The sequence below is a fragment of the Callithrix jacchus genome, chromosome 19, assembly GCF_049354715.1.
Source record: "Callithrix jacchus isolate 240 chromosome 19, calJac240_pri, whole genome shotgun sequence".
NCBI lineage: Eukaryota > Metazoa > Chordata > Mammalia > Primates > Cebidae > Callithrix > Callithrix jacchus.
In genome coordinates, this window is record NC_133520.1 from 12,222,500 (window position 1) to 12,242,910 (window position 20,411).

The 20,411-nt window shown below is 41.5% G+C and overlaps 1 protein-coding gene across 23 annotated transcripts in view; it reads left to right on the forward strand.

Moving 5' to 3' along the window:
- Positions 1-20,411, forward strand: part of ESRRG (estrogen related receptor gamma) — a 656,445-nt gene that overhangs the window by 204,023 nt on the left and 432,011 nt on the right. For 7 of the 23 annotated variants that reach the window (XM_035280541.3, XM_035280536.3, XM_054248097.2 and 4 more), the window contains one exon: positions 13,291-13,389. The exons of the other annotated variants lie outside the window; for them this stretch is intronic. The gene's annotated coding sequence lies outside the window, so the exon portion shown is untranslated. The remainder of the gene's footprint in view (positions 1-13,290; positions 13,390-20,411) is intronic. 23 annotated transcript variants of the gene reach the window in all.

Below are 20,411 nucleotides of genomic sequence, written 5' to 3' on the forward strand. Positions count from 1 at the left end.
GTCAATTATTAAATTTCTAGGAATTTTGTCATCCAGTTATAACTTAATTTTCTTAAAAATTGAATAATATGAACATATAATAAATCAATATATAAAAACCAAAAGTAATAAATACTCCAAATTAATCCCATTCCAATTATTCTTTTTCACCACATTTTGGTCTTATCCGTGTTTTCGAGGTATGGAAGTAGTCTAGAACACTGACTGCACTGCTCTGCATCTCCTCATCAGCTCCATGCTCACCATGTCATGTTGGTAGCTCCAACAGCCATGGAGAGATATTTACACCACAGAAATTGGCAGTTCCCCCAATTTTTTTTTTCATTTGAGAGCCAGTTCTTGAAATTGATCAGGCAAGCATGGGGTGGGAGTAGAGGTGGGGCTAGAAAATTGGAAAGCCTAAATGAAAAACTGTGAGAAGGAAGGGCTATATTAGGAAAATGGTTCCATCTCATTAAGTTAGGCCAGTGGTTTATCTTTGATTCAGAAATGATTGGGAGTCATTGTCTTTCTTTAAATACTTTTTTATTATAATTAGCATATATGTTCAATATAGAAAATTTGGAAAATAAGAACAACTTCTATAATATTTTCTATATGTTCCACACTTGTTGAGTGCTTTAAATATAATAAATCATTTAATCCTGGAAATAGCTCTATAAGGTAGTTGCCATTATCCCATTTTAAAGATGGGGGAATTGAGTTACAGAGAAGATAAAAGCTTTGGCCAAGTAAAATAGCTGTGACTTGAAAGCAGGACATTTTTTAATTCTTGTGGTCTTATTTCTGCAGGATAGCTATCTAGAGTAAGATTGCTACTCGGGAGGCTGAGGCAGGAGAATTGCCTGAACCCAGGAGGCGGAGGTAGCAGTGAGCCAAGATCGCACCATTGCACTCCAGCCTGGGTAACAAGAGTGAAACTCCGTCTCAAAAAAAAAAAAAAAAAATCCATGGTTCTAAAACAATTAGGTAAATTGGCTGGGCATGATGGCTCATGCCTGTAATCCTAGCACTTGGGGAGGCCAAAGTGGGAGAATTGCTTGAAGCCAGGAGTTGATATCAAGCTGCACAATGTAGCAAGACTCTTTTTTCTACCAAAAAAAAAATAATAATAATAACCAGGTTTGGTGGCATGCACCTGTATCCCTAGGTACTCAGGAGACTGAAGCGGGAGGATCACTTCAGCTCAGGAATTCAGGAATTCAAGGCTTCAGTGAGCCATGATCACACCACTGTACCTCAACCTCAGTGACACAGCAAGAGAGACATTGTCTCTGAAAAAACAAAAACAAAAACACACACACACATCTGCCAACCTTGTATGAGGATCCAATTCCTAGTTACCCGTGGTTCTAACAAACTTTGCTTTTTGTCAATTTATTATTGGGAAGTAGTATCTTATTTCAATTTGTAATCTTAAAATTATTAATGAAGCTGAGCATTTTTTATAGTTTTATTGGTCCTTTGTGTCTTCTGGATTTACTGCCTTGCCAATTTTGTTCTATTGAAATCTTTCTCATTTTCCTTCTGTCGAAAATTCTTTTATGCTAACAATATTAACCTCTTTTTCTTAAATGTGTTATGAAAATGTTTCCTTATTTTATTCTTACCTTTTATTTCCCCCCAAGACGGAGTTTCACTCTGTCTCCCAGGCAGGCGTACAGTGGCACAATCTTGGCTCACTGCAACCTCCATCTCCTGGGTTCGAGCAATCTCCTGCCTCAGCCTCCTGAGTAGCTAGGATTACAGGTGCACGCTGCCACGCCTGGCTGATTTTTGTATTTTAATATAGACCAGTTTTCACCATGTTGGCCAGGCTGCCTTTGAACTCCTAACCTTGTGATCTCCCTGTCTTGACCTCCCAAAGTGCTGGAATTACAGGCATGAGCCACCACTCCTGGCCTTATTTTTACCTTTTAATTTTGGATTGTATTGTCTCTTATGAACAGAAGTCAAATTATATTTATTTTGTGTTATTTTTGTAGTTTATCAATTTTCTGTCTTAGTCTCCCCTGAAAGAAAGAAAAATAATTTTTTTATTCTAAATGTTTAGTATGTCGTTTCAATATTATCCCTGCTTCCCACAGCTCATAGATGAGTCAGGGACAACTGCAGAGCACAGGGATTTCTGCTTTGTTTGTTTAGTGCTGTAAGCAAGGGTTCTGAGAGTGCCAGGAGAACCCTGAGGAGGGCACCTGGGCCAATTGGGTGCTGGGAGGGCGGGGTACGGCTGGTCCTCCTGACGGCAACATCCCAGATAAACCTCTAAGGCCAAGGCAGCAGGGGTGGGAGAATTTCCAGAGGAGGGAAAGAGCAAGCCAGGGAGCTGGAAAACTTTGGAAAGACAGTCCATTTTCCAGAATAAGGAAGGACCAGTCTCAGGGTGGGTCAAGGGAAGACATTTTTCATAGGGAGAATTATTTTCCTGAATTTCTCTTATTTTACACAAAGAATAGGCCACAGAAGGTATTTTAAGCTGAAGACAAAACTCTGAAGATGGGATTCGAAAAATGAAATAATAAGTCAATAAGGGTAAGGAATACCTTCCCCCAAAGTGATCAGGGATGGACAAGGGACAAGGGTCCTCATAAGAGAAATAGGAGAAATTGGATGTCATCTTTAATATCCATGTACCTTCTCCTGGTTGCCTTGGGACCAGTCAGTGACAGGTGCCCCCTAACTGAACTTGGCCATTAGCCTCTCAACTTCCAAGCCTCACATCAGCCACACCAGAATAACGTCCCTTAACATGCCAGCTCTCCTCACTAAAATCACATGAATTCCCATGATCTCTAGTGAGATCTGCCCTGGTTGGGCAGTTAAGCTCTCCACAGCATTATCCCATCACCCACTTGTAGTTTCTCTTCTTCACTTTAAAGAGCTTAATCATTGTGGAAACTTGTGTGTTCCACAGACGGTGCTTCCCATCTGCAGTTCCTTCTCTTTGGGACCTCCTCTATACCCCTTTGACAAGCTAACTGGAATCCCATTTATCTTTCAAGCCTCAACTTCAATGTTGCTTCCTTCCTGCAGACTTTCCTGACATCTTGAGCTAGAAGAAATCTGGATGTTGAAGTGTATGTCAGTACCATTTAAGACTCATGCTACAACAGCAATGTATTATAGTGCTATATTTCTCCAGGTCCTTAACTAGATCAAAATTTCTGGAAGGACAAGAACTATGAATTATACTTCTTTGAAGTTTCCAGGTCTTAACACAGTGAAGTCTCATCTACCCTGACAAGGACTAGAAGACTAAACTCATCTCTAGAAACAGACCCATGGATAGCAGAGGCAAGGGCAGAGAGGACACTCACAGAATAAATAGAATGTAAAGTCACTCTGAGAATCAGGGGATGAAGCTTGAGGAATGAATACTTCTAAATAAACCTCAGAAGAAAGTGAGCCGGGGAATGCTCATGGGATGAATAAATGGATCACCTGGTATTTTTGGTGGAATGCAAAGTAGAAGTTAAATAGAACTAATTGGTAATGAGCCATGTTCACCTCTGCCTTTGCACTTGAAAACCAAAAAGCAATATGGATATAGAAGAGACTGAGAATATCTGAAGCAGAAGGAAAGAGGTTAGAAGGGAGATTAAAGATGAAAGAGAAATAGAAGGATGTGTGAGAAAAGAAAGAAGTGAGTCAGAGAAAGGCTCTTCGAAGGGGATATGAGTCAGAAAGGCAGATTGCCTAATAAACTTGGCAGAATGTCCAGGAGGTGAGGACAGCGGCGAGGGGGTCTCTCTTGGACTCAGAGAGGAAGGATGTCCAGTGAAATCAGGTGGTGACTAATAACTTAGGTAAGGTAAGAGTGATACAGTATAGGTGTTGGGGGTTTCCTGGTGGATGGAAATCAGGTACAGTTTCTATGAGAACATGGGGAGGATGATGGCAGGACTGGTATGGCAGTTGTGCTTAGAAAGGGATCACTGATGTAGCGTTTTATAGTTGAATAGCATCATAAAGTAGGAAGAGACCTGGGGGATCTGGTCTGATATTCTAATTTGACATTTAGGCCAAAAAGTCTTAAAGATTTCATGCCATCTCCTAGGCCCCGCTGTGCTCCACTCTCTGCCCACCTTTCAGGCCTGATCACGTGCTTCTCTGCTTTCCTAAACTCCTGCAAAGCCAAATCACCTGTAATACACTAGCCTTGCATTCTTTCTCATTTCAAATACCATTCCCTCTGTCTGGAATGTTCTTCTATGTACTCCTTGTTTTTCTGCCCAACTCTTATTCAAATTCCAGATCGCAGCTTAAAAACATTTCTTCCAAGCACTCCTTCTCCCAACTCCCCTCCTCATACCCACTGGGTCAGATCTTTGTTACATGTTTCCAAGCATTAATTTCCTATGTTTAAAATTTGATGGGAGATGTGTTTCCTTTTTGATGATCCCTTTTCTCTTATGGGTTGTGAATTCTATTGAGTTTCATCTTTACTGTGCTTGTCACGGAGTAGTTGTACAATAAATATTTCTTAAGGGAAGGAAGGGAGGGAGGGAGGGAGGGAGGGAGGGAGGGAGGGAGGAAGGAATGAATTTGAGTGACAAAGTCTTACCACTAATTGTTAGTAGAGCCTGACAAGTGTCTTCTGAAACAATCAGGTGTGACTTGAACATTCACATTCAGATTTGGGAGACTGGTGGTTTTTTTTTTCCCCAGTGTATTTTTTTATTGTGGTAAGAAAGTTGATAACTTTAGCCATTTCTAAGTGTACATACAGTTCAGTGGCATTAAGTACATTCCTGTTGCGCATTATCCATCTCTAGACCTTTTTCATCATCTCAAATTGAAACTCTGTAGCTATTCAATAAGTCCTATTTCTACTCCCCACCTGTCCCTGGCATCCACCATTCTTTCTGTCTCTATGAATGTGACTACTCTGGGTGCCTTAAATAAGTAAAATCATACAATATTTGTCCTTGTGTGTCTGACTTATTTCACTCAGTGAAGTGTCTTCAAGGTTCATCCTCATTGAAGCATGTATCAGAATCCTACCCTTTTCAAGGCTGAATAGTATTCTGCTATGTGTAGATACCACATTTTGTTTTCCATTCGTTTGTTGATGAACATTTGGATTGTTTCCATAGGAGACAATTGTTTTAAATCCTAAAATACATAATCCTTCACATGATTTAGTAACCTGGGAGATGGTCAGTGGCATGCAGCTGGAGGATTTGGTCAGGGGAGGAAAGGGTAGACGGAAGAATCATCAATGTGCTTGGGAAAGTCATCAAAATCCTCAAACATGGAGTCTGTGACAGGAGTAAAAGAAATGTTCCCATTGGGTTATGGCAGTCTTGATGTGAAGAAGGCAATGAAGATGGATGCTGTGAATTTCTAATGATAGTAAATACTGAGAAGTGGGGTTGAGCCATGCTCCTGTTTTTTAACCTTACCTTGTTATTGAAATGGAAAAGTGGGATGACTAGAAGGGGCGGAAAAAAGTGAGACATCCTCTCAGAGGAGACACTGGGGAAAAGAGGTAAGAAAAAGAGGAGGCTAAAAGGGAGTTTGGCCACAGGTATTTTACAGGGGAGAAATTCGCTGGTGAGGGAAGAGCCAATCAATTCAAGGCCGTTCTACAAATTTTATGCAGGAAGAGCTCTCAGCACAAGATTGATGCATATCTATTCTATAATTAACAACAATACGTAGAAAGAGATTCCACGGTCACCATTAGGTTCCAATCCTTCATGTTCAAGATTTTCTTCTTTTTAACTGGACTATTTTGGGCCCTTTTCTCCTCCTTGTCTTTTCAGTAACTAGAAAAGAATTACTAAAACTCACCCCATGAAAATCCCTCACGTACCTGAATTCTTTGCAGTTAAAGATTGGAACTGGATTAAACTCTCTTCCCTTAACAACTTCTTAGCTACAGTTTTCTAAGCCTTTAATGCCCTTTGAATTGTCTGCTCTAAGTTCTCTTGGGTTAAAGTACACCAGTAGGAATAGCCAGATTTCCTCATATCCTGTGTGAAGCTAGTGCTGTCTTTCATGATCCGGGAACCCCATCCCTCAGTGCCAGCATCCAGTATGGCACCAGTCCTGCCTTGGAGTAAGAGTGCCACACTCCTGAAGGAAATTTCCCAGCCTGCAGAGAGGGGCCCATGGCATGCCATACCCATCAAGCTCAACCTCTCAGCCTAAAGGCAGAGCAAGTCACTTTCCAAGATATGACTGGCCCTAAGATTGTGTAAGCTTTTTGGAAGTATTATCTTTTTTCTTTCTACTTCAGAAGCTCAGCACGTTGGCCCATTTCAAGTTGTCTCTGATCTTTAACTGCTGCTCCTCAGCCCCTTGGATCCATCCTTGGGGAGATTCTTGCTGGTCACTTTGCAGAGCTCCCTCAGGCCAAGAAAGCCTCCCTCTCTTTGTTTCTACTTAACCCTTGCCCTTCAGGGTGGTGAGGGGCCGTCTTCAGGCTGCCTCCCTTGTAGTCTATTATAACTCGCAGGTGATTAGCAGGTCTTTTCTAAGCAAAAAGGAACATTGCCCCAGGCACCGCACTCCCATAGGCTCTTGCCATTTTGCTACAAAAGAGAAAAATCGAGCCTTTGAAGAGTATATATACACTATTCATGTACTTAGAAAGAGAAGAGTGTCTATAAAATTTCAGGAACAGCATTAGATTTTACTCAGTTATCAGACGGCAGAACTATTGAGTTATGGTTCGGATTGCTTTTGGAATTAAAAAGAAGCAGTTGCTGTTTCTAAGCATCTAGTCTTTAATAAAAGTTTTTTTGAGAATTTCTCTCTAGACAGGAATCCCCTAACAAGTTGTATTCCAGTGAGACAGTGTCCATGAAATACAGTAATTGGGGCTCTGTTGGGCTATTCTTCGTGCAGGGAGAGCTCACTTAGTGACAGTGTGCTGCATTCAGCATTCCACCCTGCACTCCAGCTACTCATCTGACCAGATGAAAGCTTCCTTCTCTACCTCAATCCTCCAGGCTTTTGTGTCACCTACACTGCTACCTTCAGATCCCCCAGGGGAAATATTATATGCTTCTTTCAACATCTTTAGCTACTGTCCTCAGCATTAAGTGAAACATTATACATTTTTTTTGTATCTATTGCTGCAACTGCAGCATCCTTCTCAGACCAAAAAAAAAAAAGTAACTAGTTCATTTTCCTGAGTTTTAAATGTCTAGTTTCTCTCGTATTATTTTTTATTGAAAAATAACGCGGTAGCTCAAGCCTGTAATCCCAGCACTTTGGGAGGCCGAGGCGGGTGGATCATGAGGTCAAGAGATCGAGACCATCCTGGTCAATATGGTGAAACGCCATCTCTACTACAAATACAAAAAATTAGCTGGGCATGGTGGTGCGTGCCTGTAATCCCAGCTACTCAGGAGGCTGAGGCAGGAGAATTGCCTGAACCCAGGAGGCGGAGGTTGCGGTGAGCCGAGATCGCGTCATTGCACTCCAGCCTGGGTAACAAGAGCGAAACTCCGTCTCAAAACAAACAAACAAACAAACAAACAAACAAACAAAAAAACAAAAAAAAAAATAAGAAAAAAGAAAAGAAAAATAAAAATTTTAAACTAAACATAACTCTTTCCCTTTCGCTCCTCTGCCAAATAAACATTGCCAAAACCATTTGGTCTTTGAACTCTATGGATTCACATTTCGTGTGTAAGAGCCATAGGAGCCTAACAGGAGTGTTTTTTGTTTTTTTGTTTTTTTCCACGGATGTTCTCAGTTTTCCTGGGAGGGAAAGTGGATGAGCTCAAGTACCTGTTCCTGCAGAACAGGCCGGGGAACAAGTCCTCTGTCTCCTCAGGTTCTTTGGCTCAGGATTTAATGTTTTACTCAGTTACGAGAGTGTGGTGTGTCCTTTAGAGCACCTGGTCAAATTCATTGGATCTGGTGTTTCCCAGGTGCGGGCACATCTGTGGAAGCAGCAACTCTAGGGCGGGGGTCTGGCCTCTGTGTTCTAATAAGTGCCCAAGGCAATCCTTTGGGTCGGGCAAGTCTGGGAAACACTGGTCCATCCATCCTAGCTTTCTGCCTGCAGCCTGGATTTCAGGGTTGTCCGAGGACTGTGCAGTTGTTTGTGTGGTCTTTTTCTCATGCTTGCTCAGATTGTTTTCTTCTGGTGAGATTGTGAACTGTGATCTGCATACCCACTTAGGGGTTTTTTGGAGACAAATCCTAGTTCTGTCACCCAGGCTGGAGTGCAATGGCCTAATCTCAGCTCACTGCAACCTCCACTTCCCAGGTTCAATGGAGTCTCCTGCCTCAGCCTCCCAAGTAGCTGAGATTACAGAAATACATAACCAGGCCTGCTAATTTTTGTATTGTAAGTAGAGGTGGGTTTTGCCATGTTGGTCAGGCTGGTCTCGAACCGCTGACCTCAGGCGATCCTGCCTTGGCCTCCCAAAGTGCCAGAATTATAGGCAGGAACCACCCCACCCAGCTAAGCTGACCCACTTTGAATAGGCCAGAAAAAGAGGGAGCCTGTTTCCCCCCCACAAAAAAACCCCCCAAAAAAAACGCAACCCTCTGCCCCCAAAAAACAAAAATCCTCAAGGGAGTGTTCTCCTTACTCGAGAATAACCTTAGAAGGTATAAAATTGAGACACTCCTCAGGGCAACTGCTGCTGTCTTGCTTGTCTCAATGTGTTTTGTATGACAACAGTAATGCAGCCTGTTGAGTCCCCAGACCTTTGTCTCCCTGTGGGAGAACTGCCTGTGGTTCCTCTTGCCTGACAAGGTGGCTCAGAAAAGGGACCTGTTTCAACAACCTGATCTTCTTGGGTAGATAGTAGCAGATGATACAGAAGAAAACCAGGAAGCTTTGGGGTGTGCTGGCAGAGCTACTAGATGCAAATATGCATAAGAAAGACCCTATGCTTTTATTATCTATGGAATAAGGCAGGCTGGGGACTCAGGGACAATTGCAAACAGTTTCTTGGGTACGTAATGAAGTTTTAAATTTTCACACCTCACCCGCTATGGCTTCCCATGTGCCCAAGTCACATTTCTACCCTGCCATAAATACGCCCTGGCCGGAACTGCAAACTATATCAACAACAAAAAGCCATGACATGAGCCTTTCCGGTATTTGCGACACTCTTTGGATTGCCATGGCAACAATAGTTTTAATTATGGAGAGGCAAAATGATAACTTGTCTATCAGATGTGGCTCACTTTTCCCTGTGGACAAAACTCTGAGGGAGGCTTTGCATGTGGCATTTGCTTCTAGGATGGATTTTATTATCTGCTCTAACAGACAGCTCTTTTGCTTATGGAATGAACCAGAAGAAGCTGAAGTCCTGGCTGAAGGGGCTGCTGGACATTGGCCCTGGTGAATGCGAATTGGACCTTTTGGTCTTGGAGGCAGCCTGATGTGCTCGTCACATGTGCATTTAAGAACCAAGCGAGCCACTGCTCTCGAGGGCTGCTTTTGGCTTCCCCTTTCAACCAGTGGAAATCTGCATGTTAGGATAGAGACTCGCATGAAATATCATCTGGTAATCATACTTGACAATGTTCAGGATTATGCTGGAGGGACAAACAAGTAATTCCATTGCAGTAGCAGTCGTGGAAATACACAAATCATAGCAGCTTTCCAATCAGAGGTATGGAGGGAGAAATGCGAGAGAGAAAACTTCTTTCTCTGTCTTCTCCCACTGCCCTTCATTTCTGGATCCACCTGCTCACTCCTTGAATTTCTCTTCAGGTTTGGGGAGGTATCACACCATCTCTAAATAATTCTGGGCTCCCTCATTTTGAAAGCTCTTGCAAAGCTAAATAATCTTCCTCTTAGGTAAACATAAATCATTGTCTACCTGCTTTGCTCCTTGAGTAGACCTTTTGATACATTCATTAATTACGGCCACTGCCTGGTGGTACAGTGATGGCTGAGTCACTCCCGTGAGCATCTTCCCTGGAATGCCCCCATTTCTGACACCGAACCGGAAAATCCAATTCAGTATTAAAGAGGCTCTTCATTGTGACACCGGACAGCCAGGAAGTCAGGCAAGTAAAAGAAATATGCCAGAAAAATGCAGCGGCGTGGTTGTAGGAGTGAGTGTTGGAGAAAGCCGGTGCGTGGAATGTTGATGGAATGATACCGGCCTTAAAACCTGCTGCCACAGTTTCTAATCTCTGGCAACCTCTGCAGTAAGTTCTTGATCCTCTGTTCAGATCTGCTGACTCCAGCAACAGTCCAGTTAATCACAATCCCAGCTTTTGAAGGCCAGAACGCCCAGGCACAACTGTTGAGTAGCAGGCACCATGGTTCTGATTTCTAATCCTTTCCCACATTTTTTTTTTGGAAAAAGAAAAAGGTCTGGGTTTTTGGTAAATCTTGCTTAACGAATGACACAGTCTCTGTTTATTTTGCTTCCACATTCAGGGAGCTTTGCAGCTCTGATTTTGATTTTGGAGTTTAGGCATGTTAATTAAGCCTTTGTATGGAAGCAGAGGGGTTCTGTTTCTTGTTTGTTAGTTTAATAAGATTTTGTGTTAAGAATGGCACTGAGAATCTGTCAGAATTAGCTTGGCTGCATATGTGTAGCTCAGTGCTTTGAGACCCTTGAAATGTCTGTTTTTAGGACATCAGCAGGGGGCTAATGAAAAGGCTTTGTTGATTTTAACGAATTGCAAGCCACTGTAGCCAAAATAAATATAATCTGCTTTTTGGATTAGTTGTCACAGATGATTTTACCTACTAACAGTGATTAAAGAACCCGAGTGGACCAGAAGCATAGCTGCTCTCTGGTGACTCTTGCTAAAATAGCAATAAACAGAAGTAAATAAAGACTTAGGGCATTAGTTATCTTTAATAAACAGTGACACCAAATATACAATGTGCAGGCGTGAAAGGGTAGGAGTGGAGGCTTAGTGGAAGATCCGGGTGTCAAATACCTGTATGGTGCACAACAGTACTGCTCTTGCTGCCACAAAAACTTGCAATTGTTGACAACAACAAAACCCACGGGAAACACTGAAGTGCTTGCTGGTATTTTTCACTAGTTGTAGTTGTACCTCATTAGAAAGTGGTTAGAAACCCAGAGCTATCTTCTTGTTTCCCAGATCCCTTTCCAAAGCCAATCCAATTCATTGCCATTCTGCTCTCATCCTCCCTCGGACTCAGGGACCAAAGTTGAAATCCTGCAACTGTAGGATTAGGGTATGAAAATGAAGGAAGTGTTAATTACTTGTGTAATTATTAACCTTCACAGCTGCAGTAATTCTACCCAGTTAATGAACAGGTGACCAGCACTATATCCTTCTTTGTATTTTCCTACCCTGATGAAAAGAATGACTTGCCCCGACCCACAAACCTGATCCTTAGATTTCCCCAGGAAAGTCTCAGGCTCAGTTTTCCCTCATTACTGCTTAACCACAACTCAAACTAAAAAGATTGTGTCTGAAATCCTGTTAGGCAGGGCGTTGGGAGCGCTGGCTGAAAGATGCTTTTAGGAGCCAGAAAAATTATCAGGTGGGAAAAGCTACAGTTTTTCCTATTATTTTTAATTTTATCTACTGTTTTAAAAACCGTGTACGCTTCATCTGTGATGGTGAACCAGGTGACAGTCAGAGCCTTCCTTAGCTTCTCTCTGCCCGGGAGGGTAGATCTTATGGTATTTGTTTATAGATGCAGAGACTGGTGTGCCCAAGGCACATGGTGAGTCATAGAGAGAACCAGCACTAGATCAGCGCGTTCCAGTTAGTTCCTGGTGGTAACCGGGTGTTATCCCACTGTTGACTTGCCAAAAGCAGCGCATACCCACTCACGGTTCCAAAGATGATAACCTTCTCCCTTCAGGACTGGTAGCTGTCATTATTAAGGTCTTACCATGTGCCAGGCACTTTACCTTATAGATAGGGTGCCATTTGATAACACACAATAAATGTATTCATCCCATACATATTGCTTGAGTGATCCCAAGTACCAGGTTCTTCTTTAGAGATTCAGCAGGGAATAATATTAATACAAATTGCTGCCCTCCTGAAGTTTTTATTCCAGTGAAAGGAATTAAGACAATAAATGCAATAAAGTTTTAAAAAATACATTATAGGTCAGGTGCAGTGGCCCACGCCTGTAATCCCAGCACTTTGGGAGGCCAAGGAGGGTGGATCACAAGGTCAGGAGATCGAGACCATGCTGGTCAACATGGTGAAACCCCGTCTCTACTAAAAATACAAAAATTAGCTGGGCATGGTGGCGCGTGCCTGTAATCCTAGCTACTCTGGAGGCTGAGGCAGGAGAATTGCTTGAACCCGGGAGGCAGAGGTTGAAGTGAGCCGAGATCGCGCCATTGCACTCCAGTCTGGTGCCTGGCAATGGAGTGAGACTCTGTCTCAAAAAAATAAAAAAACCATTATATGAGAAGATGGTAGCTGCTATGGAGAGAAAGCAGGAGAGTAAAGAAGAGTTGCAATTCAAAATAAGATGAGTGGGAAAGCCCCACTGAGCAGGTAATACTGGAGCAGAGACTTGAAGGAAGTGAGCGAGCAGCCACCGAGGTTCTGGGGAAGAGTGCAAGGTGGGGAAGTGCAGAGGCCCTCACCAGAGTGCGGTAGGAGGATTGGGGGAGGTCAGAGTTAATAAGAGGTCAGGTTCTTAGGAGTTTGCAGCCCATTGTCAGGAATGTGTCCTTTACTCTTTGGAAGATGGGAAGCCCTTGGGAAGTTTTAGACAGAGGTGTGACTGTGTCTCTTACATTTCAAAAGCCTGAGAAGTAGGTTATGTTATCCTTGTCTTACCAACGGAACGCAGAGGGAGCACAGAGTAAGTTCGGTTCAGTACTTGCGAAAAGTCACCATGTGACTAAGAGGCAGAAAACACACTGTCTTATTCCTCTACGCTGCTACTACTCTCCGCCTTCTGATGAAAGATGTGTCTGGCATCTACGTGATGTCTTTTTTACCATCAAATGGGATCGTGCCAATTTTATTTTTTAGATGATACACCCTTTGAATATCTGGATTCAAAGTCATGTAGTAACTGGACCATTCAGGATACCATTTGCCTCATGAAGTTTATTTTCCCAATGAGACAGCAGAGCGTGGGAAATCTGTAAGTTGTGTAAAACTGCTCGAGGTCACAGAAGTAGGTAGTGTTGGGTCTGGGATTTAAACCTAGTTCTGCTGCCCAATTCTGAGTCGCGTGGCTCGCTCACAGCATAATACTGCCTCTACAACAGTAATCATTTTAAACTCTGCATATGCATTCATATATGCATTCTGCATATGTGGGGAAGGAAATGCCCATAATAATGACCTTTTCCTGCAGCTCCTTCCTAAACGTCTACTTCGTTGTTCCAGGACCGATCCTGGGGCAGGTGTCCAGTTATCTGCTGGATCATATGGAAACCCAGTAGCCAGAAAAGGCAGCACTGTGACAAGTGACAGCATCGTGTCGAAGTAAGTGTTTGGGGACTGTCCTTAGATTTCATTTGTCTCAGAAATTTCTTTTCCAAATCCTATAAACCACCGTATAAGTCTCTTTCTTTGTACATCAGTAACAATCTATTCTGGCTTGTTTCTTTTATGTTTAACTTGAAAGATAAAAAGGCATCATTAAATAGTCTCATCTAATTCTTATAATGAACGTGAAACGCTGTACCACGGCCTGCAAATGCAGGCACACAATTGTATGTACGGAAAAATATGCGCGCGTGCACACACACACACACACACACACACTCTCTCTCTCTCTCTCCCCCTCTCCCCGCCCCACATACATTCACACACTAGAATTCTCTATTTTCTAGGTCTTGTTTGTAATTTTGACTCGTGTTGATTATCTTGATCAACTCTATTTGAAAGATTTAAATCATTATTTTCCCCGAATGGAATCCATTCCACCTTCTGGACATGTTTAAAGAAGACTTCACATGTACAATCTTTAGAATTTTGATGAACTAAATAAACACTAGTTTTGTAGTGCAAGTATAGCATTGCTCTTTTCCTTCTCTAAATAACTTTGCATTTCAACCTTGTATTTTCTGCAAAGGAAGCGCTGCTACATGAATGAATGATATATTATACAACTTCATCTTGCTGCTGGCAAGTTTTTCCGTGGTGCATTTCTGACATTCTCCTGTATCTTAGTTCTACCCTTTTGTAGGCTTTGCCTAGCATCTGCCACCATTTCCCTGAATAACATAACAAGATGCCAGTGATACTCAGTCTTAGACTTATTAGAATAAAATTTAATACAGGTGCACTGTTCATTTTCCATGGAACTCTTACTTGGGTGTCTGGCATTTTGAAATAAGAGGAAGTAATTATCTTGTTCTCCTTCCATACACTGACAGGTGGGATGGACCCAAGCAAAAGCTTGGTTCTGCTTAAAATTCAAATTAACACCCGGGTCAGGTCTGTGGTGGTATAGAAACGTGATATTTCTCCTCCACGCAAGACTAATTCCGATGTGGAATGTGAGTTTTTCTTGTCTGATTTCTAGAGAAGGGGCCTAGCTATGGTGATAGGCTGGCTGCTTTTTCCTTGAATTCTGTAAGAGAAGAATAAATAGAATATATTCTGTTTTAATACATTATTAAGGAAGCAACTTTGTTTACTAGAAAACACTGTTAACCTAGCAACAGATTTATACTGGTTGGTGTTCAAATTTCAGAGCTGCTTTTCAGTCCAAGTCTGAGTGTTCTAGCTGTACGATTGGTCTCCTCACCAAAGCCTTTGAAAGATGATGTTTCTCAGTTCAACCCCCAAAGTGCTGTTCCTAAAATGATTAACATTTTGACAAATTGAACATAAAATTATCCATGCCACATGGATGGCATTTTCTCTACGAAGGGAAAGAGTAGTCCCTTGCTCAGCAGGTGACTTGGAATTAGCAAACCCTTGACACTAGGAGAAAGAGCTTGAAACCAGAGCCAATAAGCACGTGAGGCCTCCTGTTCGTAAGTTTCAAAGTTAGGGCAAGCTAATTTCCCATAGTTTCCTTAGTGGATGCATATAAGTATTTTTACTCTGAAATGGAAATGTTAGATAAGGAAGTAAATTTACACAGGGTTATATTTGAAACTGACATAAAAATATGTAACAGGTAATACCAGATATTAAGTATTATCACTAATATGAATTCTAGTTTATAAATGTTATATTCATTTGATATTCATAAGTGTGTGAGGCAGGTAGTATAGGCATCATTATCCTCATTTTCTAGATTAATAAGTGAGTTCAGAGTTTATTTTTTAATATATATATCTAAGGTCAGAAATCTTATTCTGCTTTTCTGGTTCTCTGATTTCAAATATAGGGCTTTTTAAACAATATAACCTTGACTTTTATGGATTTTTTTTTGTTTTTAGCTAACATTCTGCTTTATTGTAAATATTTTAAAATTTTAACTCAAAGCATAGTTTATCACAGAAATTTGAGTTACAGAAAAGTTCCATTAGGTCATTATCATCTTTATTTTTAAATCTCATAGTGAAAAATTAAACAATAATAGAGACAGGAAGTCTCCAGAGACAGGAAGAGGATTTGATGAAGTTTGAATGTCAGGAATAAGCTGAGTCTATAGTGTATCTATGCAGAGAAGATTGTGCTATCTAGAATTATAGAGAATAAAAATCTGCAATTTGTTTTAGCCTTAAAAATAGGTAACACACAGCAGCTAATTTTCCCCACACCACTTTGTAGAGTTGTGGCAGAATCAGGTGACTGAGTCAGCAAGTGAGCAAGGTGTTCCTTTGAGACAGCAGGCCACATATTGCTTTTCCAAACTCCGTGTGTACATAATGGCTGATTCCATTCATTAGTATGTTAAAAATGAAGACTATGAGAATGTGGGTTATTTAAAATAACCCTAAAAGTCCATATTTGAGAAGAATTTTCCCAGGAGTAAACAAAATGAACTGTCCCAGAAGCTGATGTTTGGAATTGAATTACAAATATCTTCGTAGATTTTAAATTTGGCAAAACATGTTCTAGCATCATTTAAAAATAACAACTTTAAAGGCCTCATAAATAAAGACATAAAAGGCATTTTGACATTTAATACAAAAACAGCATTTTGATGAACTGGGTAAAAATGAATCAGAGACATATGGATTACATATTTCTTATAGTGCGCCTGAGTTTTAAAATTGAGGCAGTGGAAATCTGGCAAAATATTTTTGGGGAATTTGCTACATATACTATATTTAAAAAGAGGTGAAGATGAACTCCAGACTGCTATGATTGCTCATGACATTGAATTTGATAACTTTTAATTTGCGGATAAGAAATTCTTGTGAAATAGCTCAATCTGTCTATGTGTTGTAGAAGTGAGTGGATGGAGAGAGTACGTACCAATTAATTCGATCACATAATCATTCAACAAACACACAATGCCAGGTTCTGTACTAGGTGCTGGAGTGATTTCTAGGATGGCTAACATGAACTGTGGACTCTGCTCTCGTAGGAGGCGTAGACAGTTGTAGGAAGGGACTCACAAATTTCTGAGTACTTTGGGATATACGAAAGAGACCACTGACAGAGTATTTACTGGGTGTCAGTCACTGTGCTAACCGTATCACATTCATTATCATGTTTAACTGTGAGATCTCTATAAAATATGAATTATTATGTTCCCTTTTAATGGATGAGAAACATAACATCAGAGTGTATAGGTGAGGTGACTTGTTGCGTGTCAGTGGTAATTGGCTACATTGGTGGCTTACGGTGAACCATGTATTTTATACTCACACTCTTGTCATCACTTCTGGAATCAAAGCTGGCCTGGGGATTCACTTTAACCAATAGACTGTGGCAGAAATGGTCTCGTTCCAGTTCCAGACCTAAGCATTAAGTAGACCTGGCAGCTTTCACTTCTGTAATCTTGAAAGCCCTAACTCACCTGGTTAAAAAAAAAAAAAAAAAACAGTCTATTTACCTTGCTGGAAAGTCTACATGCTGAGACCATGTAGAGAAGACACAGGAAAAGGGAGAGAACATGAGACTCCAGGGGAGGAGAGAGAGAGGTTCAATTGAGCCCAGATCCCAGCCAACTAGCCGGCTGAATGCAGCCATGTGAGCAACCACCAGTAAGATGAACTGAATGGTGCCACTGAGCCCCGCCCCAACTATAGACTCCTGAGCAAATACAATGGTGGATGTTTATAACCACTGAGTTTTGGGTGGTCAGTTACAGAGCAAAAAAAGAAAAAAAAAAAAAAGATAAAAGCAGTGGCTGAGTGGAATTTGAACCCAGATCACTCTGGCTGTCATGTATATACATTTTTTCCCATTGTGTTTGCTCATAAGATGAGGGTGAGGAGTGGAGGAACGGAATCTGGTGGTATCTGAGCACTTCTCAAAATGGTCTGCATCTGACATGAATGAATTCTGAAAAAGAAAACGTTAGAAGACTCTTTACTTTGTACTTTAGAGGAAAAGAGGAACACAGCAGTGGTATAGGACCCATCCCCAGGGCCTTCTTGCTGCGCATACCTGGCAGTGCGTGTATCAGAAAGAACATGAGCATGTGTCCCCATATTCTCATTCCTGATCCTCTTCCTGGGCAAATGCCATGTAAATGTTTGTATTGACTTTATTTAGAATTATCAAACTAATAATGGATGCTAATGAATTCCTCTCTTTCACTTGGGAGTTTATAAAGTGAGCACTGACAGGAACTTTGAAAAGTACACAAGTTCAACACACACATACACACATGGGGGGCATAATGAACGGTGACATGAAACAAATGGTGATCAAAAGATTTGAAACAGGGGCAGCATGCAGCGGTCAGGGAGAGCTGAGGGTCCCTGGCTGATAACACAGGGGAGCACTTGAAAGGATAATTTTCTGGCAAGTCCACGTTTGAAGTGATGTCATCTTTTTTATTCTCTCAACTCAATTGCTTCTCTGAAGCTCATTCTTTCCATTCTGATGAGGAGCAAAAATGTTACATCAAAGGTTAATGCTTGAATTGGGGCTGAAAGAGAGAGGAGAGTGGGTGGGCGCATGTACACACACACACACACAGTGGTAGAAAAAGAGAGAATCACAAATGACTAAAAGTTCTTAAAAGTACGACATAAAGGAAAATAGCCATCTTCCTCCCCTGGCGAATAGTTCACAAGATCTCCTAGAGTTTGGATGTGAACTGTCACGCTGCATACCAGCAAGGGTACTGTCACTGGCTGTTTCCTTTGGAAGCTCCAGGTAGTACAGTGTGTGAAGAGGGACACTGTGGTACCATGAGCACTTCCGGTACACAGCAAGCTCCTGATTTGCTGAAATAGCCATTCCTGGGTTCTTTTCCCAGCATTACCTGGATGTGAGTTGACACGGCTCTTTTTCCAGCCTTCCTCAGAAGACTCTCTTGAATAGATTCACTCTTGCATCCTGTGCCTTTGCTACTGTTAACAGCAGTTCAAATTTCTCTTTGTAATCAAGTACTCATTTCCAGGGTTTTCCTTTCCTTTTTTTTTTTTAAGCTATCTTGACTGTTTTGGGTTGGATGGTAGATTGATTTGATTTTGTATGAATGCAAAATGTTGCATTCAAGGTGTTGAACTTTGAATGTTTGAAGTGTCGAAAGAGTACCTTCTCCCTTCTTCCTCTCCACCCCATCTGCAACCTCCTTAAGGAGAGCAGAATATGTGATTGGTTTTCCGTAAGTTGTGGTGACATGTTTGGCCTTTTCGTACCAACCAACAGAGGTGAGGGTGAGTGGCCACCTGGCTCCTGGGCATCCTTTCAGAGGCAGAGCAGTGGTGACCTTGCTGCTTTATGTATCTTTTTTGTCGTCTTCAAGTTACCCCACACATTGGTGAACCAGATAACTAACAACCACAAGATGTGCACTACAACTCCTCAGGAGGTGTGGCAGTTGCTGGCAGTCACACCAAGGGAAACTCAGCAGATGGGAGAGGTTCTGGGGACCCTCCCATGTTTACTGATGGAAATTTGAGGAAGAAATTTGGAAATTGTGTGCGTGCTTTGGCCACACTGGCGACTAGCAGTACTGTTCTCCCTCTAGGTTCTTCAACTTCTATTTGGATCTTTGAATAAAGGTCTGGGAAATTAGTCCTTAAAAACAAATCTCTCCTGTGCGGTAAACATTTTCTCAGAGCCCAAGGCTTCTGGATGGAGTAAGGAAAAGTAAAGGGTATGTTTCCTATTGCCTGTCTGTCTTCTGAATCCCTCTGTGCTCCGGCCAGTCAGTGGTTATGGTGGCCAGAGCTTCGTAGATTTCATAGACTTCATCTGGACCACTGCCGGATTATGGATTATTACGTTGAGCTTCAGGAGCACTGGTATCAGTTACTCTCCTGGCTTGGCAGAGGAGGTATCAAGGGACAAACCACTGGCACTATTAGGTGAGCACTTTTGAAAATTGCACAATTCAGTTTTGTTGGTAATGTCAGCAGACCATTAGACATATTTACATAGTCAAAGCCTTTTTCTCATACTGAGATGTTTCACGAGTGTTCCTTCTGAGAAAAGCTGAAAGTTTTTAGAGAATTGCAGAGCCACTGATGGTTTGAAAAATGACCTCTTAGCAATGGGTTTAACTTAAAGTGGGGAAAGAGTGAGCATTTTTATAAGTGACATTTTATTTCATTTGTGTGATGAAGCTCATACAACAATCAATGTTAGATATGCAGTACTACACTAGGGTCAAGTACACATATGAATATGCTGCTAATACTAATAAAAAACCAGAATTTTCCTCTTCAGAAAGCATTACAAATATTTGTTTATTAATCCCCCGTGTCAGAGCTGAGATTAGAACTCAGGCTTTTGCCTGCCAACGGATTCGCTTTATCTTCTGATGATAGCAGGGCTCATGGATATAGCAGTACAGGAAGATAGTGTAATGTTAAAACACAGGGGTGGGAGGCTAATATGATTTTTAAGAACTTGAAATAGATTTTTCTTCACCAGGACGCACTGGAATAAACTTTCCTGGTGCTTTCCATGTTGTCATTTCTGTTTGCAAATATACCATTTGTTAGTATAGAAAGTTAGCTGTTTGTTAGTATAGAAATAATATGCATTGATTTTTAAAATGTTTCTCCTTATTTTAATTCCTCTAGATATAACTGTGGACCTCTCAAAGTCAGAAAAGGGTAAAAACCTTGCAGCTACTGCTGTAATCGTAATGATAGCTGATTTCTCAGGCTTCCTCAAGGTTTATAATTATCATTAATAACAATGACTTACAGCATATAGAGTTTTATACAATGTAAAGAGCTTATCGCATGCACTACTTCATTTGATATTTATAGCCACCCTTTGAAGTAGACAGGGAAGCTATTTTTATTCCCATCTTAGAAATAGGAAGCAGACTCAGTAAGCTTGAGGGATCGGCACGGGCCTCAGAGTGAGCAAGCTTGGGAAAAGTACAGCGTTCACACTGGGACCCAGGTCTCCTATCTTCGAAGCCACAATCCAGTGATTACGTGGAGCAATGATGACATATT